Here is a 26823-nt window from a genome sequence, read left to right on the forward strand (position 1 = left end):
TTTGTTGGTGCTCCATTGCCTAGAGCAGTGGTCAGCAAACTCATTAGTCAACAGAGCCAAAGAGCAACAGTACAACGATTGAAATTTCTTTTGAGAGCCAAATTTTTTAAACTTAACCTTTTGCACTCAGATGTCGAGTGTGACTCGACACGGTTAGCATTAGAATAAAGGAATCGAGAAAAAAGCAAGCGAGTGCAAAGGGTTAAACTTCTTCTAACGCCACTTCTTCAAAATAGACTCGCCCAGGCCAGTGGTATTTTGTGGAAGAGCCACACTCAAGGGGCCAAAGAGCCGCATGTGGCTCACGAGCCGCGGTTTGCCGACCACTGGCCTAGAGTACTTCTTGGAGCCCAAACTCTTCAGCATCACACACACACACACACACACACACACACACACACACACACCCTTCATGATCAGGCCTCTCATCTCTGTCCCATCATCTCCAATCATCCACACTCTAATCAAATGACCCTCCTCAGCCACACCAGAGAGAGCCTTTGGGCCTCTGAGCCTTCAGGCACACACTGAGCCATAGTGCCCTCAGCCCAGCCCTCCCACACCTGCTATTTCCCTGGAGATATCCTATTTGTCCCATGTCTACCATCTCCTCTTCTGAAGAAGCCTCACTCACAGAGTCCGCACCACTTACCGGGCCCCCAAGGCAGAAGTCATCTCCCTGCTCCTGTGAAAGCGCTCTATCCATTGCTTACCTCTCAGAGTCCTGATCACATTGTATTAAAGGCATTTATTTTCATGCACTTGAGGGTAGGGATGCTGCCTAATTCATTTCTCTTTCCAACACCCAGTACTTAGTACAGAATAGACACTCTTTAAACATTTATATGAATTAGTGCATAAATATTATTTAAAGACTAAATGATGAAGTGAACAAATGGATGAATGTTGACAGATTTTTTTTCTTATCTTTTCTCTGCTGCACAAACTGAGTAACACCTGGCTATACACTCTAACAGCAGACATGTGAGAGCTATAGAAACACATACACTTATATTAAAATGTGTGTGCATATTTGTGATATGGTTACACTTTACACTTATAAAGCATCTTAGCACTTAACTTGGTATGTGAATATATACATAGTGAGATTTACAGAGACTATCACCCAAATGTAAATATCTCCATATTCCTTTAAATGAATTAGAAGAAATGTAATATATTGGTTTTATTAATCTCCCCCAGCTCAAAACGTTAGCCTCTACATCTTGAAAGCAGCAAGTTAGAGATGTCTTTGGTAAATGACTGGTGAATGGATTAAGGTATAGTGGTTGGCTTACCAACCAGGATGCCTAGTTTACCAATATAGATTCTATTTGGTGGGCTATTGGACAACTAAAGCTACTGAGTCTATCACAGTGACTTTAAAATGCTTTATTCTCCCCTCCCCTTCAAGCTTCAAATTGGATATGTTGTGAGTTAGCTTGAAACATTCTAAATAAAATATCATTGTACTGTCTTGAATAATACAATGCCTGGCACAAAGAAGACATTTGATGAATATTTGTTAGTATGGAATAACTCCTCCTTGCTTCATTATGTCACCCCGGAAAGCCAGAAGTGTGTCTTATTAACAGTGCAGCCCCACAGAGTCAACCACTTTGCTCTATGTCCGTTGAATAAGTGAGTGCTCATGGGCATTTGAAATTGGGCAAGACAGACACATTCTTCAAAGGGTATTTGTGTTGGTTCCATTACCTGAAGAATCAAGTTCATTGGTCTCTGTAGGTACCAGTCATTATTAAATCGAGCGCTCTATTTGACTATTACAGGTACAAATCAAGTCCACATACACAAATGCTAGCTTCCATCTGGCACTAGAGACCTAAATGTGAAATCCCAGGTACTGTCTAAGGAGAAGTCAGCCTCAAAACCAGGGAATAGAAACAGTGATCGGTAAATGTTGTTTCTTCATCTACAACAGTGATAAGTCACAAATAAGTAAAGTAAAGAGTATTATCACGTTAACTGTTTCAGATCACCATCTGCAGAAAGAACACAGCAGAATGGAAATTGCTTTTATAAAGTATTCAATACGATTTAAACACCTCATGATATGCAGTGGGGCTCTCCGAGATGTGCCAGATGCTATTAAACACAGCACGCTCTATGGGAAAATCATGCAAAATACATTCACCCATTGGATTCTATTGCAGGGCGTAAAGGGCTGAATACATAAATGAACCTCCATTATCTTGGTCTTGGGGCATTTTGGGTACTGCTTTCAGATACAGAACATGAAAAATAAAGACAACTATAACACCTCTTATTTTTCAGTCCGCAATATGCTTTCGAAGCATCCCTCAGAGAAAGCACAAAATGCGCCGTAGTGTGCACCCATTTCTCATTTAACACGAGTTGCTATTCACATTTATATTGTTTTTGCTTATTACGCCAGCCTTGGGAATTGTTTACTTAGAAAGTGACAACGGGAAATATGTACCGTAGCTAAAAATAATTATGGGCACCCATACATTTGTTAAAACTCTTAAAAATCAACAAATATTGATCGAATTCAGGGAGGTGTTTGTAATCTGAATGCAGCAATTAGCATTTGCAAAACTTCCCTCTTTTGCAGGGAATTTTCACTTTTTAAAAATCATTCCCTAGAAAAAAGGGACCTTACCTACAAGATCTTTTAAGGTATGAACAGGGAAGGCAAGTATTATTTTATAGAAAAAGTATAAACATGAGGAAAGTAAGATTCTCAGGAATTGAGTGTTTTAGCCAATGCCTCCAAGAAAGAAGTCCCACACCAAGCGCTCCATATAAGTCTTCCTTCCACACCCCAAACTTTCACACTCCGCTCAGGGCCTCTGCAAGAGCTGCCTTGCGGGAGGAGATAGGGGCTGGACAAGACTTCCAGGACCGCAGGCTCTAAGCATATCTCCTTTATGTATCATTCACTTAAAAACAAAACCTTTTATTTAAAAAAAAGAGAGAGAGAGAGAGAGATACTCTTTGTAAGCTTAAAAACCTACATACTAGACCTGGTTTCTATGAGAAGTAACCTTATGGTTAAGAATTAAAAACATAAAATTCATGTGCTGAAATGGTAAGGCTGCGGCAAGGGGTGGCGGGGGCGGGAGGGAGGAGGGAGTTTGGACATAGTGTCCTGAGTGGAGACCAGCTATGAGAGGAAGACTCTAAACCAACAGACCAAAATCTGGGTTCATGCCATTGTCTGTCTAATATGCTTATCCTCAGAACCCACCCCCATGGTCCCCACTCAACAGGAGTCTATTCTTCCAGCCTAGCACATCACTAACCCATCCACTCTATCTCACAGAAAAGGACAGGAGAATACACAGAGAAATGTTGAAGTGGTGAGGAAGATTAATTTAAATGGGAATACTTCACATTAAAGACGAGTCAAGGCCATATTTTTATCTTCCACCTTCTAACATAATCTCTGGCATACAACAGACCCCTGATAAATGTTTGCAGAATGAAGGAACAGAGAAATAAGGGCTGGGTGAGGCAGTGTAAGAATGACCACTGAGCAGTCTTGACAAACAAAACAGCAAAATAGACTCAAGAATACATCCCGGAAATCTACCTCTCTTGGTTTTTTATGAACTTTAATTTAGAGAGTGCCTATTGAGCTCTTTAAAAATATTTTTGAACAACAGATCCCATCTCTGTATGCATTTTGATGTTGCCGCACATGCTTGAGGAGTTGGAGATTCAATTAACTAGCAAGTTATACATTCCTACCACTATTTTGATAAATGTATAGACATATATGCTGAAAAACTATGTAAGGCAAGTACAAGTGAGTCTACCTGCAAATCAATAAGTTATTTCACCGTAATTTTTTATCCAGTCATGCTCCATAACAGAAAACAAGAAGAAAAACTGCTGAGTGGTCTTTAAAATAAAATTAAATTATTCTTTGCAACTGATTATGGGAGTGCCAAGAGGATTTTAACCAAACTCTGCTCAAAGGAGTCTTGTAAAATAGGGCAGGGATCTCTGCAGGAGTTGGCATTACACTTGAGAGGAAGGAAGGAAGGGCCCACATGAGTCAGATGGGCTGTTGATTGCTCAGCACCATTTCCTCCTGGACCCCGTGTTGTGGAGCTAGAGTCTAAGACCCTCTGCCTGCAGGGCACCCAGTCAGATTCCACCCTGGAGGAGCGCTCACCGCGGTTTGGAAGGCAAAGAGCAGCCGTCATCATAATGCTGCTCCTCCGGCAGCGGGGCAAGGCAGGGCTTTGGCAAACACGGGACTTTTCAGTGAACCACCATCTGTGTTGGAGGCAGCTGCATCTGATCGTTTCCTGGAGATGCCACAACCTCCTGTCCCGCTAAAAGCTAAGTATTCCCCTGTATTAAGTCCCTGCCTTCTGAATACCTGGGGTTTTATATCTTTGACCATTATGACGATGATATGAGAACTTAATCAACAGTACAGTTATTATACTATGGAGCAGAGAACACGCTTTTAGGAGATGCTGCCATAAAGGACCGCCTTTTATAAACATGTCCCCCGCCCTCCCACATCTGACCATCATCAGCACATCTTTCTGCCTCACCTTACAAGCTGGCTTGCATATCCACCTCCTGATTCCTGTGGTGATCACTCCAGGGTGGGCCTTCTCAGCACCATGCTCCCCAGGGGGTGGGCAGCCCCCGCCGCCCCCTCCCTCTCCCCACCCCCCGACAGTCCTCGTCATCTAATACAATGCCTCTGTTCTCCTTTATCACCTACATTGCTCTCATGCTCACAAGCCTCCCATGGCTATTTCCTTCCACCTCAGAGCTGAAGTCCTCTTGTGGTTCAGTCTCCCCAAAGCTTGGTCATACCCGACCACCTTAGCCGCCCCGCCCCAGAGTCATCATTCTCTAGTCGGACTGGTTCCCACTCCATCACCAACTCCGTGTTTCCTTCCTTCATGCTTGCCCCTCCTCCAGAACGCCCTCACCCGTCTGTTCAAACCCACCACATCTTTCAGAGACAGCTCAAGTCCCAGGCCCTCCGTGAAGCCTTCTAACCACACAACATTTTAGGAATACCATGCTCAGCTGAACTGAAACATTGAAGCAGAGCGGACGCTGCCGGCCCAGTCCAGCCCAGGTTGTTGAGCCACAGACTTGTGAGCTATTGAAATGCATGGCTGCTGCTTTAAGCTGCTACATCTTGGGATGGTTTCTCTGCAAACACTAATGGATAAACACTCCTCCCGTGCTTGCCTGTCCACAACATCCTCTCCCCAGGGTAACCAGCCATCTTTTTAAAAAAATTATATGTTTATTTATCTCAGAGAGGAAGAGAGAGGGAGAGACAGAAACATCAATGATGAGAGAGAATCATCGATTGGCTGCCTCATGCATGCCCCTCACTCAGGATGGAGCCCACAACCCGCCCTGACCTGGAATCAATCTGTGACCTCCTGGTTCATAGGTCGATGCTCAACCACTGAGCCATGCCAGCCGGGCCAGCAATCTTTTTAAACTGAAAGCCAACGCACACCTGGCTTCCCCTATATCATCGTCCCCTACATACTCAGCCCATCACTTACTTCATTCCACGCACACCAGCTTTTTGCTACTCCTTCAACAAGCCCTGCTTATTCCCACCTTGAGACGTTTGCACTTGGAGTTCCCTCCATCTGGAAAGCTCTTTTCTTAGAACCACACAATTCCCTCCCTCATGCACATAGGTTCTCTAACTCAAATATCACCACCTTCAAGAGGCCTTCTCAGATAACTCTGTAAAGTACCATCTCCCTCAGTCTCTATCCCCTTTCCCTGCTTTATTTTTCTTTATTGGTGTGATGCTAATCCTATATGATAAAAGGCTAACATGCAAATCGACCGAACGGCGGAACAACTGGTCGCTATGATGCACACTGACCACCAAGGGGCAGATGCTCAATGCAGGAACTGCCCCCTGGTTGTCAGTGCGCTCCCACAGGGGGAGCGCTGCTCAGCTAGAAGCCGGGCTCGCGGCTGGTGAGCACAGCAGTGGTGGCAGGAGCCTCTCCCACCTAAGGATGTCCAACTGGTGGGGAGCGAGCCTAAGCCGGCAGTTGGACATCCCCGGAGGGCTCCCAGACTGCGAGAGGGTGCAAGTCGGGCTGAGGAGCACCCCCCCCCCCCCGAGTGCATGAATTTCGTGCACCAGGCCTCTAGTCCTATATAATAAAAGGCTAATATGCAAATCGACCAAATGGCAGAACAACCGGTCGCTATGATGCACACTCACCACCAGGGGGCAGACACTCAATGCAGGAGCTGCCCCCTGGTGATCAGTGTGCTCCCACAGGGGGAGCACTGCCCAGCCAGAAGCCAGGCTCACATCTGGCAAGTGTAGCGGTGGTGGCGGGAGCCTCTTCCACTTCCGCAGTAGCGCTAAGGATGTTCAACTGCCAGCTTAGGCCCGGGAGCAGGCCTAAACCATCAGTCGGATATCCCCTGAGGGCTCCCAGATTGCGAGAGGGTGCAGGCCAGGCTGAGGACCCCCCCCCAAGGGTATGAATTTCATGCACCGGGCCTCTAGTATTACATATGCATATTGTCACTGGTTTGTTTTCCATCACGCTGAAAGAAAAGCCTTCTGAGAGCAAGGACCCCAGACCTGCGCTGACCCTTATGTCTGTGGTGCTGAAAACCATGCATAGCAGTGGCTCAGGAAGGAGCTGAGGTTTGAAAACATGGATGATTACACTTCAGCCCTTCAGGGCTGTTTGGGATATGCTGTGTCTTGTGTTTTTGAACTCCAGTGAGGCCTGTGCAATGAGATGTGTTTCATACCTAAAAGCATGTTGTCAATGAAATCAAGTATAAAAGTTGTTTTTCCTTTATATGGCATTGTAGTCATTCATTTTGATGTGACACTGACATAGTTTTTATGTCATTTCCTTTTTATAACACAATCTGCATAATTTAAGGACAACTCCGTAGGATTTGCACAATTGAAAGCAATGCCGGAAAATGTTTTCCAAGAGTCTTATGATTTGCAATCCTCACCCGCTCTGTCATTTTGATGTGCCTTGTGTACAGGCATGAGGTGAAACATGTACACCACATGCGGTCGACACTGGTGAGAGGACCAGGAGCCGACGTTTAAATGTCCAGACACAGAACAACACACTGACTGTTCCCTTTATTGCTGTCAACAACGCTTGGCTGCCCCCATATTCAATGATACTCAGGAAACTCACAGAATTAAAAGGCAGCAGCCTTTTTCTAGCTATTCCCCACTTAAACTAGCCACTTAAGGACCTAAAATCCTTCATTATGGCTCTATTTAGAAGCAAAATATGTAAATTCTCATCTTTCTACAGCAAAGACTGCCCACCAAAAATCAGAGTGAAATGTGTTTAGATCAAGTAAAATAATTGAATTGAATCCCAAATTACAAATAAATGACAACAAAAGTGGAGTTTTGGGAACAGAGCTTAGAAATTTACATCAACTCTCTACCAACAGTGAAATAGGCCCAGTCCTAACAACATGTTCCAAAGACAACCTTTTTCAGCAATCTAATAAGTTAAAAAGCAAGTATAGAAAAATTTTATTTAAAAAAGTAAAAATATAGTTAACAACAGTCAAATACCCCCTACTTAAAACTGGAGCAAAAGTCACTTCTGTTGTAATAAAAAACCATGAATTTATCTTAACACAGTGGTCGGCAAACTGCGGCTCGTGAGCCACATGCGGCTCTTTGGCCTCTTGAGTGTGGCTCTTCCACAAAATACCATGGCCTTGGTGAGTCTATTTTGAAGAATTGGCGTTAGAAGTTTAAGTTTAAAATATTTGGCTCTCAAAAGAAGTTTCAATCGTTGTACTGTTGATATTTGGCTCTGTTGACTAATAAGTTTGCCGACCACTGTCTTAACATTAACAAAACACAGAAGTTTTGCAGAATTATAAAACACTGTTGAATCATTCCATGAGTGTAATCACAATGTTTTTAATTATATGATGAGAGATTATTTATAAGAATCAAATATACAGATTCTACCATTCATACTACGATGTTCAGCAAATACAGGAAAGACCTTGGTCCACAGATGTGCTCGGATGGGGGAAGGCCAAGAGGAATGAACTATTTAGAGCATGTTTTCCTTTAAATATTGCCATCATTAATTTCTTTGCAAGTCAAGAGCCTCGTATAATAATACTCACTTTATTGTTGGGTATTAAAATGACCTGAATGTGCCAAAAAGAATTGGTCAGATGCCACAAAAAGCAGTCAAATACTAAGATTTAAAAAGCCAAGGGGCATGGAAGAATCTAGTCTCAGAGAGCCGGAAGACTCTACAATCTGATAGTCCCTTTTTAAGAAAAAAAAATACGAAGTTTTAAATGTAGAATTGGTATGGGGGTGTATTTAATATATAATTGAGAAAATAAATTCTACAACTGAAACTGACAAATACCACACAGAGCATAGAAATCTAACAATGACCAATATTTTTATTAACTAAGTAACTAACATAGCTCAAGAAGACTCTTTTCCTTTATTTTTCGGCTGGATGTTCTTTAATCACCTCTTCTTAAGACAAAAGAGTTGCATATAGTCTACATATAGAATGGAAAGATAGTTCAGTCCTCCCTCTGGCACAGCTGATAGAGAGATGCTGCATTAATGGATATATTCCTGACCAGAGAGAACTTCCATTTGAGTCGATGTTGCTAAGAACCAAATTTCCCACTTTCAGTGCCACACAGCTAATGAAATTCTCACCAACTGGCCACTGGCCCCATCCATGTCAAACCTTATTTCTCCTCCCACTCCCTCCCACTTCAGGGAACAGGCGAAGAACACACTGCAGGAAGGCCCCCTCCCAAAACCTCAGGGCCAGGAGGTGGCACAGTGAGTGGCACAAGTATTCCCAAAGCGTTCCTGCACCAGGATAGCTAGCAATGCTCAACGACACATGGAGGTGACTGTGAGTCATACCGTGTATCCCACCGCACCCAAGGTAAATGTACTCCCATCTCACCTTCACTTCGAGTTATTGCAAAATTGCCCAGGGCTTTATACAGCTTTATTCATAAATACCAAAATCAGAAGCAACCAAGATGCTCTCAGTAGGTGACTGGATAAATAAACTGTGGTCCATCCAGACAACGGACTATTACTTGGCGTTAGAAAGAAATGACTTATGAAGCCATGAAAGACGTGGAAGAACCTTTAAGTGCATGTCACTACGTGGAAGAAGCCAATGAAAAGGCTACATTCTATATGATTATAACTACAGTGTATGACTTCCTGGAAAAGGCAGAGCTATGGAGACAGTAAAAAGGTCAGTGGATGCAGGTGCTGGGAGAAGGGAGGGAAGAATAGGTGGACCCCAGAGGATTGTTAGGGCAGTGAAATTCTCCAGCATGATGCTAGGATGGTGGATACCTATCATTACACATTTGTCCAAATCTATAGAACGCACAACACCAAGAGTGAACCCTGATGTGAACTATGGGCTTAGGGTGATTATGATGTGTCAGTGAAGATTCATTGGTTATTACAAGTACACCACTCTGATGTTGATAGTGGGGAAGGCTGTGCCTGTGTAGGGACAGGGGGTATAGAGAAGATCTTTGCACAAAGATTTGAACCTAAAACTGCTCTAAAACAATAAAGTCTATTTATAAAAATTGTCCATGGCTACTCCAATGACTCAGGATGAGGGAAAGTGTAGCAGAAGAGAAGGTGGAGAGTAAGTGACTAGGGTTAAATATTTTATTTCTGCCAATTTTACAAAAATATATGTCGATGTGAATACCTGTTGGAGGTCTCTCCCCGGGCCTCGGGAGGTTCCCTTACAAGAGGGGTCCTGACAGGGGAACCAGTAGTTGCACAGCCCACCTACTGCATTCTGGAGGTAATGATTAGAGAAGAAGGTGCTGAGCTAGGAGAAGAGCACCTTGGATGGAAGCCGCAAAGCGAGTCAGCACAGAGGCCTCTCCTGCATTACCCCGCCCGCCTCACGCAAGCTGCCCAGAAAGTGGGCGTCTATGTCCGGGACAAAGAGCATCCAGCGAGAGACTGCTGGAAAGAAGCAAAAAAAAAAAACATGTTAAATCTTACTATATTTCCATTTTTGTAGGGAAAATGGTCAAATATCAGCAATGTCATAAAGATTAACTAGTAATAATTAATGAAATTCAATGTGTGCTTACCATCTGCTGTGTTATTAGCATCTCCTAGGCACCGTTATGGGATGACTTGTAATCCCCCAAAAAAGAGATGTTGGGCTCCTGACTCTCAGAATCTCAGAGTGTGATCCCATTTGGAGGTAGAGTTCTTACAGTTAATGAAGTTAAGATGTTAGGGGGGGGGGGTGCTAATCCAATATAAATAGTGTCCTTATAAAAAGGGGAAATTTAGACACAGACATGCCTAGGAGGAAGATGATATGAAGAGACAGGGGGGACACCATCTACAAACCAAGGCCGCCAGAAGCGAGGAGAGACCTGGAGCAGATTCGCCCTCACAGCCCTCAGAAGGGGCCCACACCTTGATCTCAGACTTCCAGCTTCCAGACCTGGCAGACAATACATTGCTGTTTACGCCGCCACCGGGTCTGGGCTGCGTTGTCATGGCAGCCCTGGGGAAGTAACACAGGCAGACACTCCTTCAGGCCTCACCCGGGCTCCCACAAGGTGAGTGCCTTTAGTGTTCTGTCTCAGATGGAACACCGTGGCTCAGAGGAGCTAAGAACAGCGCCCAAGATCACAGAAGTAGCAGGGGATGAAACTGGGCTTTGAATGTCTAACTCCAAGTCCATGTTCATGATCACCAGGCATTGCCAGCTCAGTGGACTTGTGTTTGCATTCAATAATCTCCATTGTTAATTAGCAACCTCCATGGGTGATAGAAAGAACATCGTCAAGTCCCTTCAAGCCACTTGTTCTCTACAGGACTATTTCTTAAGAGCCCACTGCAACCCTGTTTGCAGGCCAGGAAGTTCTCACTTGAGGATAAGTGACACCAGAAACAAAGAGCACTTAATGTGAATGCAGGAATAGATAATAATAATGGCGGGGTAGTTCCGAAGACTTCCTTCTGGGGAAAACTAAGAACACATGAATTTTTAGGATGAATAAAAATGGACATTTAGAAGCAGGGCAATTACTAAATTTCTGAATAAAATTATCTGACACCATTTATTTCATGTTTGGTTCTCAGAGCATGGTTTTAACATGTGCAGAGAAAATGTTAAAGAGACCATTGGTTTTCCCCAGTGGGCATCTCTTTTCCTCAGAGGTTCAGAGCTTTTCCTATTGAGTTTTTCTTCTTCAGGCATTAGACTCAAACATCAGAAGTTTAAGTTTAAGTTTAGTTTAAGTGATCAGTGTGCTCCCATCTATTCTTTATCCTTATTGAGTTTTTCTTCTTCAGCTCTGAGGTAGGTTAACTCTCCCAGAATCTCATTTTTAATGGTGTTGGATAAGATGTTGTTAGTTGATATGGGGATATATATATAGGAGGAGGAGGTATAGTTGAATACACTTGGGGAACTTGCAAGAATTCTCTGGGACTGTAACATACCAAAAATGTGCATTTTGAACCTCTTATGAGCAAAGCACAATAAGCGGTGATTTCCAAACATTGTTTATTTGATGGTAAAACTATCTTTTCCAGCATCTAATAGGATCAGTGTTCCAAAGAGCACACTTTAGGAAATGCTGACTTAGAAAGCCCTTTCTGCACATCTGACAAAGATGATACTTTAGTTAACTGAAGGTGAATAACCACACATGCTATAACTCTAGGAGATCCAAATTAGTGTGACTTCGCTCTGTTTAAATAACAATGGCCAGAGGCTTAACTTCAAATGGTTTTGGAAACCATTATAGGAAAAGCACTAGACTCAACGGAGATGGGTTAATCCCTAAGGTTCCTTGTGGCAGGGAGAAAAGAATTAATGGAAAGGGAAGACACTGAGGACAGGAAGGGGAGGGTCCCGTCCACACTGCACCTTTAAAGCCAATCAGCTCAGAAGTCAAGGGACTGAACACGGACTCTGCCCTTCTGTGATGCCTGGTCTAGCTCACAACAGCATAGGGCCAATCAAGGGGCAGACTTTTTTGCAAAGGAATTAACCTATTTTAGGTTTGTTTGTTGTTTTAACCCTTTGCACTCGCTTGCTTTTTTCTCGATTCCTTTATTCTACTCGGGATTTAATTTTTTAAATACCCCAGATTTTACAAAGCGCGGCAGTAGAATAAGAAACTGCAGTTTCTTTTCATACAAACTTATTATTTGGATTTTTTTATATTTCAAATTATTGATACATTCAAAGAGTAATTTTAATCTCGACATCCGAGTGCAAAAGATTAAGATTATCAACCCTTAGGCAGGGTAAAAGCAGATTTGGAGAAAGGAGAAGAGGCACTAAGAGAAAGACATGGAAGATGTCAAGTCCATGATGGATGAGCAAAGCCAACAAGGAAGAAAGGAATGCTGGGCCATTCCCATCCATGGGAACCACCACCGCCCTAGACAAGATACTCACATGATTCCCTTATTTAGTTACTCAATCCCACAGTTAGCAGAGGCTCTGTATCAATATCGTGTTATTAAAAGATATCAACTTTAAACCTTCGTATCTCTTCTTTTTACCTGTTATTTATCATTTCTACCCTGCTCACGTTCTCGGGAGAAGGGTTGTCTTACATTATTAAATCCTATAGAAAGATTCCAGGTAAAAGACAGATCAAAACCAATTAAGAGGCAGGCATCTGGATTTAATTAGTCACTGCAACTGCGCACTCCAACAGGCTTCCGTTCGCTGACACTGGCTTCCTGGTAAAAGGAAGCGGCCAACTTCATTGAAAAGAGATTAATTTCACTTCCAGGTACTATATTCCAGGAAGAGATTAATTTTACTTCCAGGTACTGTATTTCTGGCATATTTATATAAAAAGCAGTAAGTAATGAGAGTCCTCACCTCGAATGTTGGTGCCACCCAAATTCTTCCTGTCCCCTCAACCCAAACTCTGCATGTGGCCCTCTGGGAGGGGCTTCCTGGCCCTGTGCTCACTCCAGAAGGGAGCTGCAGGGTACAGAAAACTCCAGATTCATCTGCCTTCTCTGGAAGGGAACACTTGGGACTTGGGGTACCTTTCCCTTAAGAGGAGCTTTGGATCTGGATACTGAGCCCAGCGAGCAGCTGGGAAAGGGATGAGGGGGGAGAGCTGAAGCTTTAAGCTGGCTCTGTCCTAGTGGTTCTGTGTCACCTGGGGGCAGGAGTTGAATGGAGAGGACTCAGGCCTGGTCACTTCCTTGTGTTGTCTCTCTCAGGAACGCCACGCTGGTAGGTTGTAGGATATACTAGTATACAGTTATACTAAAGATGTATGAAGACGCAGAACTACTCATCATAGAAATGCTTCCTAAATAACACCGCAAAAAAGCTACAAGAGAAACCTTAACTCATCATCATCCCAGTGCTTACATGGCATTCTACCGTTCTCTTTCACTAACTCTCCCCATCCCAGGACGTTATCATGCCACCACCTAAATTGGGAAATATTTGGATGTTGACTTGTTTGTTTGTTCTAGTCAATGCAGGGAAAGATTTTAAAGACTCTAGAAGAATGAATAGGCAAAATTTCCTTTAGACATCTCCCTCAAATCAAACCTCAGTTGACCTTTGGGCAAATGCTAGACTGTTTTTAGAGGTGACATCCCTGCCAAGGGTCTCAGTGTCAGTAAGTTATGAAGACACCTCAAGAGGAGTCTCTGAGTCTTTGATGCCAGAGGCAGAACTGAAATGCTACTGAGAAGACAGAGAAGGCTTTATGGAATGCCTGCCAGAACCGCACACAATGTGAACCAGAATGGCCTAGAATAGGGATTCTCAACCTCAGCATTATTGACCTGCACGGGGCATAAATTCTTTGGTTTGTGAGGGTGAAGAAATGGTGGAGGGAGGAGGAGGGAGGTCGGCCCCCTAGAAGTAGGCAGGAGAGCATTCTCAGATGAGAACCACTGGCCTAGACATAGGGCCAGAGCCTTTCACAAAAACTGGGCTTAAAATTTGCCAAATGTTAATTTAAATTAGATGAATTTTGGGTTGCAGTGCCAAGATTTCTGGGTCAAAAAAGAAAGAAAGAATTTTGGCCTGAAATTTTTCAAGGTTAAGTCATATTAGTTGGCTATATCAATAGTTTCTAAATCCCCAATATGGCCCCAGGTGAAATTTTGATTTTCAATAGCTCTAAATTCCGATGAGCCCCCTAGGATGTTAGGTACCCCAAGTCAGTAGCCCCAAGAATACAAAAGTCATCTTTAATGTGAGTAGAGCTTCATATTTTATCCAGAATACTCATTATGTTACTCAACTCTGAATGAGTGGTTCATTTAGAACTATCCGGTTAGGGCTGAGTTCAATTCAACTCGGAGAAATCTTGGCCAACCAGAGTAATTTTAATTTTCCTGTGGTTGCTACTGATCCTTTCTGATAATAACCAGACAATGGGCTCACTGGGGTTTAACACCCATCCCTCTGGGTGAGATTAAGATTACATCATCCACATAGGAGTGCCTTCCTGGTTCCCGAGACAGGCTGAGAAGCATCCAAATTATCTAATTGCTACATTGGTAAATACACATTTAATAGAAGAATGGCACTATCTCACAACGCTTAAATGGATTTTGACTTCCCCCAAAAAATTCTTTCCCACTTAGATTTTGACAATAGTATTTGCGACTTTTGGACTTTGAGAGACAATAATGACCAGCGATATATGAGGAGGTTTTACAGACTGGCCCGTAACAAAATTTCTATCCACATCTTAAAGACGAATAAAACAACAATAAACCTCAAGAAAAGCTTTGTGTGTTTCTTACATCATTTTATCAGCAGCGATCAGGATGAAACTAGTTTTGCATAAAATCCAAACCATTTCAGGATTAAGATAAACACAGGGCTACAAATTGCATAAATGTCCCACAGAGTGCTGACTCTGTAATCTGTGAGCAATTAAGATCCCCCCTTTTTGAGTCTATCCTGATGGAATAATACCTGAAGAGTTAATTTAGCAAAAATTGAGGCCCATTCCTCGGGAGAGACTCTAAAACTCTGTGGGACAGAAAGAAATCACCTCCTGGGACACATTTAAAGAGAATGAGGGGCTTTTAACAGGCAGTTGGTTTATTGCATTCCAAACAAGAGGCCAGGAAATGTGTAACACACGGCAGGACCCTTGTAGGGAAGTCCAGCAAAATCAGTCATCTGATTGTCAACAGAGATTGTGCTCCTGTGCTCACAGTATCCATTGCTTGGGTGGCAACGCCCCCCAATACTATATTTGTTATCATTTCAGACAAGCAAACCCCAAGTCTCCCTCTAAAATCCATTATAACCTGATTTTTGGAAAGGATAAGTAGCTTATGAAAAATTTGAACTTAATACGTTTACATATGACTCATCTAAGTTCCGTTTACTGTATTATGTCCATCACGCGGCCAGGCTGCAGGGCTTCCTGGCAAGCTTTATGCAGCAAGGAGACAGCCTGGCCCGTCCCCTGCCCAGAACAGGCCTTTCTAGGCCAGTGGTCCCCAAGCCAGGGCTGAGGACTGACCATCTCGGAATCACCTGAGCACCTGCTTACAAAGCAGATTCTGGGTCCCCACCGAGATGGACTAAATCTGAATGTGGGAGGAAGAGTCCCTGGGATCTACTTTAACAAGCATCCAAAGGTGAGTTTGGGGAACACTGGAACTTAACCCTCAAAAGATTGATACTTGAAACTTGATTTCCTTCGTAATTCCCATATGTCGGTAGTTCCTGTAGGCTTTTGGGCTGTTTGGCCAGTCATGGTGGCCACATGTGGGGTGCCAGAGTCAGTTGCTATCTAAAAACCCCATGCTCACAGCCGCTCCTTGTTTCCACTCTCCACCATAGCCACCCCTTCTTGAGGCACTGTTTTCCATTAAACTACACACACACACACACTCACTCACACACACACACACACACACACACACACACACTCACACACACACACACACACACACACACTTCTAACAGAGAATAAAATTCTTACCTGACTCATTTCTCGGGATGAATCTGCGCTGTGACCTTTCTAGAGATGTTCGTTTGACCCTGCGAGTAGTGTCACATTGACCAGAGAAAACCCGAGCTTGGCCCCTTCTTCTCTTACCTTCCAATAACAATAATTATTTCATTTTATTAAGAGACTCTCCATTCCTCCCTGAAAGGCTTACAGAACTACTTACCACATGCACTTGACATTAGTGCAGCTCTGGAACATCAGCTATGTGTTCTGATAAATAAATAGCACTTTCTCTCTTTCTTATTAGCCATCCTACAATCTACAGTTACTGTTGCCAATAGTGAGATCTATAACCAAAAAAATGGAATATACCTTTGTGAAAAGGAACTGTGTGTGAGGAATGATCAAATACCTTATTCCCAAGCCTTTACATCATGCCACCTGGTCCAGGTCGTCTGATTAAAGAGATAGCATCCTTCAGAAGGATGACACAATCGTCAAGGAAAAGAGACTTTAGAAACTTCTGCTCAAGTGATCAGTTTAAACCACATCTTTTTTGACAGAGAACTGTAATGTATGCATATGTAAATCTTCCTCCCAATGTCAGCCAGTTACAAATTATTATATTCACTTTAGATCACACAAATCAAATACCATCTCTGACTTCCAGGAACTCCAACTAAGATTGTGTTGTGTAGAAATCAGTCTTCCATAGCTTACAAAGTTCAAAACTAGGACCCCATCATATGCTACAGCTCGTGAATGTGGCTGTGAGGCAGAGCCCAGTGAGCTCCCGGGTGTATGGATATGCATAAAAGGCAGACCACACAGCACCTGCTAACCCATCCCTGGGAAGTGTCTGCCACAGCAGCACCACTGCAACGACTGTGGCCAGGAAATCACTAAACTCTATTGGTAAAAGAGGGGTTGTGTGATCGAATTCATTTAGAAAACACAATCGATTCTACCCCTGGTAGTCCATTGCTAGGGCTCCCATAACAAGGTACCAGAGACTGGGGGAGTGGGAGGGGCTTCAACAACAGAAATTGATTTTCTCACAATTCCTGAGACTACAAATCCAAGATTAGGGTGTGGGCAGGATTGATTTCTTCTGAGACCTCTCTCTTCTTGGCTTGTAGAGAGCCATCTTTACCCTGTCTTCACATGATCTTCCCTTTGGGATTGTCCTCGTCCTAATCTCTTCTTCTTATAGTGACAAGAGGTCACTGTGGATTAGGGCTCACTCTATGACCTCATTTTACCTTAATTACCTCTTTAAAAACTCTATCTCCAAATATAGTCACATTCTGGAGAGGGTTAGAATTTGGGGGTGACACCTTTTATCCCATAATAGCCCCCTTTCTTCAGAATCTCAAAGCGTATTACCCTAGCAAGGAAAGCTCATATCAGAATAATAAAAGGCCAGAGGCATCACGACCAAAACGACCAAACGACCGGTCACCAAGAAGTGCATGGAGCAACTCTTGGTCCCTTCCCCTCAGCCCACAGGCTCTGATTGCAGCAAGGCTGGTGGCCGGCAGGCAGGCAGGGCGGGTGGGTGGGGCATGCGCGGGTGGGAGGGGCTTCGAGAGTGGCGGGGCAGCGGGATGTTGGGCGGGGCCGCATGATTTCATGCACTGGGCCAATAGTAGTAAAGAAAATGCTAACCTTGTTTGAGGTACCAATGGAGATTCTAACTCATGGATACAGAGAGAGGCCTAGGCCAGACTCGTCCAAACACCTTTGGGTGTGACACTAATGTTGCGGTTGGTCCCCAGTGGAGGAACACCGGTCTGTGTGAATCTTCAAGTGTCTTAATCAGGAAGTAGACACCGTTGGTTGCATCTCTATCTAAAACCCTTCCTATCTGGTCCCAGGAGACGACTGCATCCCACTCCTCTCAAAGTCCTGACACCGAACTGAGTGCCCTTTTGTTGTCCCTTCTAATTCTAAAGAGAAAAGGGTTCCAAAGAGCAAAGGAAATGTTGGCACCACCTACCATCTATCTGTCTACCCCGATAGATCTGGCCAAACCCCAATCACAGGACACAGAGCCCAAGGCCAGTCCAACAAGGACGGCACAGAGCAGAAAGCTACTTGAGGGCCAGTGCTGGGGACCCAGGCATTGCTTTCAGGGCTGCAACCGTAGTCCAGAAGGTTCCACCAGTCATTGCTGCTGAAACAAGGATTGAGGTGTCACATACGTACCAAGGATCTTTTCACAGAAAGAGCCAGGCCCCAGGCTGGCAAGGAATAAGGATGAAGCTACAGAAAGATGGTCAGTTCAGAAAAGATCAGAAAACAGTACAGTGGGATAAACGGAAGAAGCAGAAGGAAAGAAATACGGGAGAAATTAAGATGTACTTGTGAAACTGCGAAATACATTATGCTGTATTAGCAGTAATTTCAGTGACTGCTCACTTAGGAAAGGTTTTCTTAAAAAAGAAAAATAGAACAGCATTTTCTTAGTTGAATAATAATCGAGACCATTTTAAATGCTTGATTGTGTTTCTTGCTTTTTGACATTGTTTGTATTTGTTATTTGTATATATTAATACATAAGTAGATTTTAAATAACTCCTACCTGGGAACCATTTTTAGAAATTTTGATTTGTTTCTTTGACATTCCTCTTTTTAACTAGACTACTGAACTCTGTAAAAACTGCTTAGGGATACATTATGATTGTAACGAATATCATAGCTAACAATGAACATTAAAATAATGAGTGTTTTCTTTTAAATTATAACACATTCTTCTAACACGGGAAGTGCTAAGGGTTCCTTCAGCTAAAAAATGTGCTGCTCTTGCTCATTAATATTCATTATTGACTATTTTTACATCCTTCTTTACAGCATGATACCCAGGGGCTGCTGGGGGTTCAGGAGGCCTGAATGCCACAGAGTGTAGTGCAAAGCATGTCTCCTCTAGCCCAGATGTGGACCTCAGCTCCCTACTCCTGTCACAACTTCAACAAAACAGTTCAAGCAAATCCCTCGGGCAGAAAAAGCCCTCCTTCTCTCCTCCCTGTGCTGAATCACTGTGGACATGCCCAAAGTTCAAACCCAGCCGTCTCAGCCTTTCTCTGACTCAAGACTTTTATTTCTTTTCAGCTAGAAAGCATTGGCCTTAGGCAGTGGTCGGCAAACTCATTAGTCAACAGAGCCAAATATCATCAGAACAACGATTGAAATTTCTTTTGAGAGCCAAATTTTTAAACTTAAACTTCTTCTAACACCACTTCTTCAAAATAGACTCGCCCAGGCCGTGGTATTTTGTGGAAGAGCCACACTCAAGGGGCCAAAGAGCCGCATGTGGCTCAAGAGCCGCAGTTTGCCGACCACGGGCCTTGGGGATCATATTAAGTCAGCAAAATTTAGAAAGAGCACTGAACATAGAGTCAGAGGCGAAGGTTCCAGACATAATGGAGTCTCTAACTTGTTTTTGTGGTAAGAAACCTCCCTAGACCACATTCTCTCCCATACAGACAGGAATCGCACCAGCTCTGCTCCTTCACGAGGCTGCTGGGAAGCAAAGATATGGCAAAGCATTTGGCACAGGTGACGGAGAGGTAAGAGGAGACAGACATCAGCTCTAGCCTGTACCAATATCCCCGCTGGTCCAGAGGGCTCTGTCCCTGTACAAGCAGACCCCGAGTCCTCTACAAGGAACCCCAGAAGGCTGGTTTCCTGGCCACCCACCTGCACGAGTGGTGAGCCAGCCACGTTCTGTCAAAGACCCGTCTGCTGCCCCCAGGCAGTGAACTGAGGTGTCTCCATCTAAGATCTGCCCATTAGCAGCGCTCCTGTTTTATGGGCTTTCAGTCATTGTACTCTGGTTTCAGCAGCTGGGACTGGTTTAGTCAAAAAGAGGGCTGTGCAGGAACTGTGTCAAACAGATAGCACGGGGCCTGGTATTTTGAGATACATTAAAATTCTCTTTGAGCATGAGGTGAGGGCCCCAAGAAACTCAGGCCATTTCCTACGGCTGAGCGAATACTGATAAGAGCATTATCCAATTAATAAGGCAAGAGAAGGAAATAGTCAAGTCTGATGGAATTGGACAAATAACCCAGCTACAAAAAATTATGAAATATAATGCAATTACAGAGTACGGTGCCCGGGTTCTGGCAGTATCAGATTCTTCTCCTTCTTGAATCAACGATAATCTAGAATTTTAATGCATACTAGCCTCATGAGTAACCAAACACTGTAGGCAACTAAAAATCAAGACAATGCCCATACAAACATGTGTGTGTGTGTGTGGTACACACAGCCTCCCTTTAGATTTTTATGGATCATTTTCACAATGCCCATGGACACACCCCTGCCCTCCTCATCAAACCAGAGAAAGCACTCCAATTAATGCCAGCCCCCAAAAACCCAATTCTATAAACCATGGAGAAATTCATATTCCACTGATGTTTTCTTGGAGAGATAGGGAAATGTTTCATCATAGAGTCCACACAGCAGGAAAGGATAAAGTTTCTCAATATATTTTCCCTCCTCCACTCCTAAGTTTCTTCTCTCCCCTACTAACCTGACCTCTCCCCACTCCTCATGCCCTCTACTCAGAAACAACGTGGATGGACTTGGTGGACAGGCTGGCAGGGTTTCTCTTGAAAGCCCAGATAGTAAGTCTGGGCTCGGTCTGGCTCTACACTTTGATAGGAGCAATGACAAACTACATTGCACCCAAAGGTTGACACTGAGTCTTGACACCATGCCACATGGAGCAGTGAAATGGCTCTGAGTCTAAATAGGTGAAGAATAACTTAAGATAGAGTAAGGTCTTCAAGTATCATATCCAAAAAGAAAGCAGGTGTTTGGGTTGTTGTGCTCATGAGTAAAACTGGGTCCAGTTGATTTTACTTCCATACAAAAACAAACACGTTAATACCTTGGAGTGTCCCATCATGAACCCTACAACTTCACCAGGCAGGGACGTCCCTGGTGCTGTGAGTGGTTAGTGAAACACAGAAGATTCTTGGGAAGATAAGTCCTACATTCGGTGGGAGGCTAAACTCTAAGACTGAAAAGGCAATGGAGAGCTGAGCAAAGGGTGATATGATTTTTTTATATTAGAAAGATCTGTGAGAGATTTTGAAAGAGAAAATGTTTTAAGTCGCAAATGAAAGAATCAGAGGCATCATGAGCTATCATAAGACCAAGATGGAGAATTATTACTCCAAATGAAATTTGATTTGACAAAAACAGCATAAGAAAATAGTGTTTCCAAGGTTTGTATCCACTATCAAAGTCTCCAAGATAAGAACTTCCTTCATGACTAGCATCTTTAATGACAAGCAGATAAAGGCTTCTGCATCAGAGGTTTTAGAACACCTTTCTGTCAGAATGAGCCCTCACCCTAACGTTCTGTGTGGGATACTCAATTACAGCAGTGTTCACGATCCAAACCGGTGGGGTGTCTGATCTGCTTACACATATTCCAACCAGCAGCTGGAGAGATTTCTTCACTGTACGTAATTAAAGTAGCGCTCTCTTATACCATATTGTAATTTCTAAAGGGGTCGTAAGCTACCTGGCCACATAGAACACTGTCGCTACAAAACCCTTATTTAAAAAGTTCAAAGACGCCAGCCATCCTCCTTCTTGGTTCATCATCACCTGAGAGTTCTTTCCTGTTTGAAGTTATGGAGGAAAGGGCCATGTCTCCACCAGCTCCGAAATGTCTATCCGGCCAGGTGCTTTCCCTGGGCAGTATCAGTGTGTCTGCTCTATTCTAGATCTTCCCCCCACACACAACCCCCCGTCTCCTCCTTTTCCTTTTCTGTGTGACTAAGAGAAGGGTCTCTGCCCTGAAGATCCATCTGAGAATCCCGGGGGAGTGATGCAAGCATTTGCCAACCCATCCGGAACTCCATGGGCTTTGTTCGAGGGTGGTGATGGCTCCTATTTCGGTTTGCCCTGGATATGTGGCCACAGACCCGTGCCACCCAGCACCCCCTCCACGCATGATGGGTCAGGCACCTGTTGCCAACTGACTTTTACCATTTAAGGAAAAGGCAAGAAACATGTTTTTCACCATCGGCTATGAAGAGACTCTTCACCTTCTACTGGACGGCGTTCTGAGGGAGGGGAAGAAGGTGACAGATGTGGTTAATAGCCTACGTGGCTTCCTCTGGTCTGGCCAGGAGCAAGTCCGTCAAACCTCCTGTAAATGGTAAATTCATGTCTATGGAACCAGCGAGGGGCATCAGTAATAAAAAACATAACCTCGCTGGTGAAAACTGAAATATGTTGGCACCTTTGCAAGGGTTGAAAAGAGGGAATGAAAAAAGAAAAGTCTGAGCTTTCTGTATTTTCTTTTTGTATTTCAGTCAGCAAAGGGATATTTCTTAAACTTAACAGAGGGTGACCCCAGATTTGTTTAGTCTGGAGGAATAGCCGGCCCGTAAGTACAGGAAGTAATACTGTCCACGCCAGAGCACAGGTGCCTCGGCTGACTGAGGCCACAGCGTTTTTAGAAAGAGCAAGAGGTTAAACATCAGGAAACACTGCAGCCATGGCGTCCACTGAAACGCTGCGGCAGAGCCGAGATGCAGATTAAGGCCGGTGGTTTCTATAAGAGCTTTGGTTTGGGAGAGTTCCCAGCTTTATCTCCAAAGCCCTGATTCGAACCCACAATGTTCAGCAAGTCAGTGAGATTTCGTGCTTTCATCTGGGCACCTCGCCAACAACTACATCTCTTGATGCCATTCGGGACCTTAGGATCTTCACCATAGAACCCAACCACGCCATGGAACTCAGTGTCAAGGCCAACCCCTACCCAGAGGAGCACGTGTTCCACGTAAAGGCTCAATAAGAAGGTCAGAGGTGGGAAATGCTTGCTGGAACTGCACATTAGCTGTGACATTGAACACCCACCACAGTATCCAAATGCGACGGAGGTTTCGGAGGGAAACCTACGTGGTATGAAATGCAGCAATTACTGGTCTATTAATATAGGATGTTCGTTGCTATGAAGTACTTTCTCTAAAAGACAGGCTGGGGGGATTCTTACTGCAAAGGTAAGTAGCAACATTTTTTTCCAACCAGACAAGGATGCAATTAAGAAATTGGCTGGGGCACGAGGTAAATTGTCTCTGATGCAAACACTGTCTTTTAGGCCCAAAGCAAAAGCTAGCAGAACCAGACTGACTCGGTCTCTTGCCTACCATTTCAAGTTTGGAAATCAAAGAATTTTTCAAATCCCAGGATTAGTGAGGGACAAAGAAAGAAAATGGGAGTGAGAGAAAAGGAAGTAAAATTTTAGCAAAGATTTCCAGCGTCGTGACCTTCAGACACCAGGGCTGGAGGAAGAAGTGGCTGTCACTCCATCACGCCCACACCCTAGTTGTGTAGCCGCAAGTAGAGCACATCCACCTAACCTGGGACGCCCGAAGGCTGCCAGGAGGTGGTCCCACACACCAGGTGAGTTTCTCCACGGGCCACCACCCAACCCCACCTCCACTGTCCCAGTTTTCTCTAGTAATGCGTCCCCCAGCGAGGCAGCCGGTTTTGCTTTAGGCCTATTTTAATGGCCAAGCCGAGATCACTGGGAAGTGAGGGATCCTCCCTGTGCACCCACCTTGTGCCCAAGGTGTTAAGGGCACCCAGGGCCCGCACCTCGTGCCAGCAGAGAGGCGGGAAGAGTTCCCCTACCCCCAAGGAGCTTTTCCTTTAAGAGTAGGGGACTCCAGGGGGAAGAGGCAGGCGCACACTTTCCGACACACAAAGTCTGTGATTGTATCTAAGATCGGCCTTAGTTCATTGCCAGAAGCTCAATGTGACTACTAATACTCTGGTTACATCTACCGAAGTGGCTATAACGCATCCCAAGATACATGATCACTGACCCACAAGGCCGCCTCCGTCCTCCGCGTGCCCATGGACACGGAGTTGCAGTGGTGCAAGCTGGGCTTTAGCGTCAGACACACTTGGGTTCGCAACCTCCTTCTCCCACCTTCTGACACAGCTGACTGAACCCCAGTTCTGGCTCCCCCTCTATATGACCTGGTGCATCCCTGTGCTTCTGCTTCCTCACCTGTAATCTGTCACAGCAGACAACCCACGCAAAGCATTTAGTACATAGTGTAGTACATGCTCAATTAAAATAAACTATTTTTACTCTGATTGTTATTAACTGCTTGTATTTGGCCAAGTGACTTTCCTTCTTTGAGCCTCAGACTGCTTCTCTGTAAAAGGGAGTTAATCATATCTGCTTTTACAAGAGTGCCGTGAGGTTCAAAAGAAATATAGGTAATGTGCCAAGCACAGTGCCTGACACAGAGTAAGGAAGCACTCGCCAAACCACAGAGCTCAGGGAGAAGGACAGGAGGAGGGGATGTGATGCAGGAGGGGGAGGCAGAGGAGGAGGGTTTTGATGTGAGAGTGTTGAAGCCACGCCAGGAAACTCACAGGCATCAGTCCTACCTGCCCATTCCCAGAAAAGGGGAGACCCGAAAACACCCATTCCCCCTCTCCTGAGCCCTGATGGAGATAGCAATCTCGCCAGATTGCTTCTCTTTCGCTAAATCAGTTTCAAGCCACAATAACCAAGATGGAGGGGTCTGTTCCCAAACTACATAGAACATATCTGCCCACATTCAGGGAATCGCGGCTGTTTAATTGTTGCTTCCTTCCCTCCCCCCTTTTCTCTAAGCTCTGCTGTGAGGTAGAATCTCAGAGAACTGACTCATCCGCCCGCCTTTGTTCATTACAGCTGTTGCTAGGAAGTTGTTATGTAAATGGCTCTGCTCCTCGCTCTCTGTTATGCTTTTTTCTTATTGTGAAATGGAATTAAGTGCTGGCCCCGTTGCTGAGTTTTCATTAGAGCCTTTCCTATTTTTCTCTCCCCCTTTCTCAGTCACTTTAGAAGTTAATCCTTTTCTATTTTAAGGACTTTAAAGGAGATGTAAAAACTCCTGAGTATCTTAAGGGAGGGGCTGCGTTTCAAAGCAGAGTGGGCCTCTCCCTCTTCATTGTGTCAGTATTTAGTAACTGGTTTCTTAATGCTCAAAACTCAAATGAGAACATCGCCATGGGTCACCCCCTCTCAGTCAAAGAACAAGTTCCCACTTGACACATGAATACGGCAGAGCTGAGCCACGTTCCACACACTTACTGAAGAGGAAACTCTCCCAGGCCGAAGGGGAAAGCAAACACTAGCACCGAAGAAAACCCTCACACAAATACCACAAAACCAGTTTGGCAAACATAGGACCAGGTGGTTGTTTGGTGGTTCGAGGGTTTTGTTTGGGGGGTGTGTGTGGTTTTTTTGCCACATTTCAAAAGGGACTTGTTGCACGTTCCAAAGTGCAGAGGCAGTATGATTTTGATGGTGTACCAAACATGTATGAAGATTTCAGAACCACCCAGCAGGCTTTCTAACCGGCGGAAGGGAAGCTGCACATTTTGTTTCAGGTACCTCTTTATAAATCATTGATTTTTGTAGAAATGTCACATTGGACTTGAAGAGAGGTCTCTCTTTCCCACGAACACACAGCAGACATTCCAGAAAATGGCAACATTTTTAGTTAAGCTTCCGAAAAGCCCCCGGAATTCAAGTCCCCTCCCGTCTTAAGCACATGACATCCAGCGACTTCAACTGTGCTCCCACCTCGCATCCCTGCACCTCAGGAGTTTTAAGCCTAAATCAAGCAGGGAATCTGCCCTGGCCTGCTGGAAGTGTGTGGGAAGAACAGTGGGAACCAACCGCTTACTCTTTAGTTTCCGTACACTGAGGAAAGGGGTCGACTGATTGCTGGAGGGAGTGAGGCCGGCACTGTAAGGGGGAAAAGACCGCAGGTTGTCACCTGTAGTTCTCAAGAAGCTTGAAACTTCAGCCAACTCTTCAAAGATGAGAACCAGAACTCTGAGATAAGAACCCATGTTCACATTGTGCAGCCAACCAAAACTATCCACAGTTTACCTAATTTCCTGCCATTAAAAACCAACAAAGAGCCCTAGCTGGTTTGGCTCAGTGGATGGAGCATCGGCCTGTGGACTGGGGGGTCCCAGGTTCGATTCTGGCCAGGGGCACATGCCCAGGTTGCAGGCTCAGTCCCTGGTGGGGGGTGTGCAGGAGGCAGCCGATCAATGATTCTCTCTCATCATTGATGTTTTGATTTCTCTCTCCCTCTCCCTTCCTCTCTGAAATCAATAAAAAATATATTTTTTTAAAAAAGCAAAGAGGAAAATAAAGAGAAGGGGGAAGAGGATGAGGGGGAGGAGGAGGAAGAGGAGAAAAACTGCCAAAGAAAAAGGATTGTCACAAGTCTAGATGTCCCCAACAGGAGTGAAATCAAATCTCAGAGACTCTGGGATTTTCCAGAGGGGAAATTTTGGAGACACAACCAATCAAATGATATATGTGGATCTTGTTTAATTCCTGATTCAAACAGTGAGAAGACAGTTTTTGAGACAATCAGGACAATTTAAGTATGGACTGGTATTAGGTGATACCAAAGAATTACAATTCATTTAGTTAGTGTGACTATGTGTTATGGTTACACAGAAAATGGCCATATTTTTCAGATGCATACTCATGTATGTACAAGTGAAATGAGACAAGAGCTGGAATTTATTTTAAAATACTTCAGCAAAAAGGAATCACTGAATTTGAGTGAGGGTATATGAGAGTTCATTATTACTATTTTCACTATTAATATTTCTGTATATGTTTCAGAATCTTCACAATGAAATACTTAATAGAGTTGCTCTTACTTAAAAATAGTTGTGAGTCAGTTCTAGAGCCGGGGTAGAAGGGTGACCCGGGCATTTATCTGGTGCAGAGAGGGAGAGACAGCCCCACTAACTGGTGCT

The sequence above is a fragment of the Eptesicus fuscus genome, chromosome 10, assembly GCF_027574615.1.
Source record: "Eptesicus fuscus isolate TK198812 chromosome 10, DD_ASM_mEF_20220401, whole genome shotgun sequence".
Lineage (NCBI taxonomy): Eukaryota > Metazoa > Chordata > Mammalia > Chiroptera > Vespertilionidae > Eptesicus > Eptesicus fuscus.